This window comes from Podarcis liolepis (assembly GCF_965112155.1).
Source record: "Podarcis liolepis genome assembly, chromosome: 8".
In the NCBI taxonomy this organism is placed as follows: Eukaryota; Metazoa; Chordata; class Lepidosauria; order Squamata; family Lacertidae; genus Podarcis; species Podarcis liolepis.
Genome location: NC_139560.1, coordinates 76,050,783 through 76,055,376, shown reverse-complemented (window position 1 = coordinate 76,055,376; position 4,594 = coordinate 76,050,783).

Genomic DNA, 4,594 nt, shown 5'->3' with positions numbered 1-4,594 from the left:
TCTGACTTTCCGCAATTCACTCAAAAATGGTGCCAAACAGTTGCAAATGCAAACGGTTGAAAACCCCTGAGAGGTTTGGCTGTCAAAACAGAACGTTTTTTATCACAGGACAAGAAATCAGCCCTCGACAACTTAACCGGCAGATTTTTTTTTTTTTTAAATCATTAAGCCCCCGGGTCACAATTTCATAAAAAATATGACTTTCGGCAATTCCCTCAAAAATGGTGCCAAACGGTTGCAAATGCTCCCCTGAGAGGTTTGGCGGTCGAAACAGAAGGCTTTTTATCACAGTACAAGAAATCAGTCCTCGACAACTTAACCAGGCAGATTTTTTTTTAAAAAAAAACATCCCTAAGCCCCGGGGTCACAATTTCAGCAAAAATCTGACGTTCTTTAATTCATTCAAAAACGGTGCCAAACGGTCGCAAATCCTGCCCTGAAAGGTTTGGCGGTAGAAACAGAAGGCTTTTTGTCACAGGACAAGAAATCAGTCCTCGGCAACTTAACCGGTAGAAAAAGTTTTTTTTGAAAAAATGCCTAAGCCCCGGGGACACAATTTCAGCTAAAATCTGACGTTCTCCAATTCATTCAAAAATGGTGCCAAAAGGTTGCAAATGCTCCCCTGAGAGGTTTGGCGGTTGAAACAGAAGGCTTTTTATCACAGGACAAGTAATAAGCCCTCAATGACTTACATGGCGGAGAAAGATTTTTTTGAAAAAATCCCTAAATCCGGGGTCAGAATTTCAGCAAAAATCTGACTTTCGGCAATTCACTCAAAAATGGTGCCAAACGGTTGCAAATGCTCCCCTGTGAGTATTGGCGGTCGAGACAGAAGGCTTTTTATCACAGGACAAGAAATAAGCCCTCGACAACTTAACCTGCAGAAAATTTTTTTTTTGAAAAAATCCCTAACCCCCAAGGTCACAATTTCATCCAAAATCTAACTTTCGGCCATTCACTCAAAAATGGTGCCAACCGGTTGCAAATGCTCCTGTGAAAGATTTGGGCATGGAAACAGAACGCTTTTTATCACAGGAAAAGAGATCAGCCCTCGACAACCTAACCGGCAGAGAAAGATTTTTTTGAAAAAATCCCTAAGCCCTGGGGTCACAATTTCTGCTAAAATCTGATGTTCTCCAATTCATTGAAAAATGGTGCCAACCGGTTGCAAATGTTCCCTGAAATGTTTGGCAAAAAAGTCAAATTTCTTAGCCATTTTGTAAACGAAAGCTCAACCACTACCCCCCCCCCAAGGCTCAGCAACTTCTCTCTCCCGAGTTTTGCAATATGGCAACCCTCATCATGCAGCTGTCTAGCATACATGTATTGTTCGTTTTGACTGTATTGTCAATATCCCACAGCTCTATCAAAGTTCTTCCGCCTGTTTTTGGTTAATGTCTTCTCTCCTGAGAGTGGGGGCTGCTGTGAGTGGGTCTGCAATCAGATCCGTCCACAGAAAGAAACAGGGAAGTCAGTTGCAGACCGAGAGCAGCCTGGATCTCTTATCCCTGGAAGAGTTTGCTGTATGGAGGCACCTGGTTTGAAGTCGGTACCTACAGAACTGTGGGGAGCCGCCTGTTTAGATTTCAAATTCCTTTCCCTATTAAAGGTGGAACTATTTAGACCTGTCACTTTTGAACCGGCTGTCTTTTCCCTTGATATTTTTCCAACAAACATTTCTTTTATGAAAAGTCACTTCTCCTGGAGTATGTACAAAAAGCAGGTCCTCGTGTAGTTCTGCTATGTATATCTAGGCCTGCAGCCAAATTAGGATGATGAAAGGGGTACCCCAAGGCTGCAAGGTGAGGTGAAAATAGTATGTGTATTGTAGAAATGCTTTTTTTAGCATAGTCCGCGGTGGGGGTGGGGCGGAAGAAACCAAAACCTTGGCAAGGGAGCTGTGGCCTTGTTGTATCAAGGAGATGATCTGTCACCCGGGAGAACCAAATATTTTGCCAGAATGTCATATTTGAAAAGGCGAGTGTTAAGAATCCGTTGGTGAAGTTCTCTTCAGGCTGGGACATGTCATGTTTTGAATGCATAGTATCTCTTCCCAATTGGAGGATCTGAACTGAGGTGCCGTGGCTGCAGGGTGGATAAAAATCAATGATTTTTTATTTTTTTTTTTAAAAAACAAATCATTTTTTTAAAAATTTAAATGGGATTTTTAAAATAAAATGCTTCTGGAAGAAAAAATCTTTCTACCGATAGTTTTCTATTTAAGTTACATTATAGTTCAAAGGCTATTCATCAGGAAATAAGGATTTGTTTTAAGTTTTTCATGTGTGCTAAAACTCAGTCTATGGTTTTTGTTTTTTTTGTTTTAAAAACAGTTTAACCACATCAGTTAACAAACATGGATACACATGCTATAATGTTATTGTTTTAGTTAAATAAATTGTTTAAATTGTTATTAAGGAAATGATTGTTTTTCTCCTTCTAATAAAGTACAGCAGAAAGTTGTCCAAATATAAAGTTAACTTTTTAAGCCTCACAATAATTTCATAATTATCTGTCTATGTGTTTATAATAGTATAACCAAATTGTTAATTTTTGACGGAATTGTAAAAGCTACTCTGAAAATTTTTTCTTCCAAAAGTGAAACCTTCATCTGGTTGAAAATATTAAGATTATACCAGCAAGAACAAGTCTTTCTGTGAAAAAAAAAAGATTTAAATCAAGCCTTACTGACTAGTGATTTAAATCGTGATATGGGGGGATACGGTAGCTCTGTTTGGTATTTTGTTGTTGTTTAGTCATTTAGTCGTGTCCGACTCTTCGTGACCCCATGGACCAGAGCACGCCAGGCACTCCTGTCTTCCACTGCCTCCCACAGTTTGGTCAGACTCATGCTGGTAGCTTCAAGAACACTATCCAACCATCTCGTCCTCTGTCTTCCCCTTCTCCTTGTGCCCTCCATCTTTCCCAACATCAGGGTCTTTTCCAGGGAGTCTTCTCTTCTCATGAGGTGGCCAAAGTATTGGAGTCTCAGCTTCAGGATCTGTCCTTCCAGTGAGCACTCAGGGCTGATTTCCTTCAGAATGGATAGATTTGATTTTCTTCAAGTCTATGGGACTCTCAAGAGTCTCCTCCAGCGCCATAATTCAAAAGCACCAATTCTTCGGCAATCAGCCTTCTTTATGGTCCAACTCTCACTTTCATACATCACTACTGGGAAAACCATAGCTTTAACTATACGGACCTTTGTCAGCAAGGTGATGTCTCTGCTTTTTGGTATAAGTTGTTTATTTTAAAGTTATTGTGACTTTTACCTTGGATCAGATTGTTACTATTAATGCTTGGTGTTTTATTATGTTTTTATGTGCTGGAAGCCACTCAGAGTGGCTGGAGCAACCCAGCCACATGGGCAGGGTATGAAATGAATGAATGAATGAATAAATGAATAAATAAATAAATATCATCATCATCTACCCACTTTTTTTTTATAAAATTTTTATTGGTTTTTCAAGATTTTTAAAACAAACAAACATATAAAAAGACATACAAACACGTATAATTTCATAACATTTTTTCATAAACCTCTTTCCCGGGACTCCCCCTTTCTGCATCCCAATGTCCATAATTTTTTAGCAACTTCTAAATATTTTTTTCCAACCTCTTTCATCTTAATCTTTCCTTTAGTCTAATCTTATATCGCTGTAACCCTTTCTTTCTGAAAACCTCGACATTCTAACATTCATCAAGTTTATAGTGGTCCTTAAGGTAGATTTTAAATTTCTTCCATTCTTCTTCCGCCGTCTCTTTTCCCTGATCACGGATTCTGCCAGTCATCTCCGCCAGTGTCATATAGTCCATCACTTTCATCTGCCATTCTTCCAGAGTGGGTAGATCTTGTGTCTTCCAGTACTTTGCGATGAGTATTCTTGCTGCTGTTGTAGCATACATAAAGAAAGTTCTATCCTTCTTTGACACCAATTGGCCGACGATGCCCAAGAGAAAGGCCTCTGGTTTTTTAGGGAAAGTACATTTAAGTACCTTTTTCATTTCATTATAAATCATCTCCCAGAAAGCCTTAATCTTCGGGCATGTCCACCAAAGGTGATAGAAAGTACCTTCGGTCTCTTTACATTTCCAACACTTATTATCAGGCAAATGGTAGATTTTTGCTAGCTTGACTGGGGTCATGTACCACCTGTAAATCATTTTCATAATGTTTTCCTTTAAGGCATTACATGCCGTAAATTTAATACCGGTGTTCCACAACCATTCCCAGTCAGCAAACATAATGTTATGACCAATGTCCTGTGCCCACTTAATCATAGCTGATTTAACTGTTTCATCTTGTGTATTCCATCTCAGCAGCAAGTTATACATTCTTGATAAATTCTTAGTATTGGGTTCTAGCAATTCAGTCTCTAATTTTGATTTTTCCACCTGGAAGCCAATTTTCCTATCCTGTTTGAAAATCTCCATTATTCGGTAATATTGAAACCAGTCTGGTACTTTAGGTTTCAATTTCTCATGACTTTGTAATTTCAGTTTATCTCCCTCCTGTTCCAAAATTTCCCAATACTTCGGCCATCCGACCTCCATATTGAGTTTCTTCACTGCCTTAGCCTCCACAGGAGACACC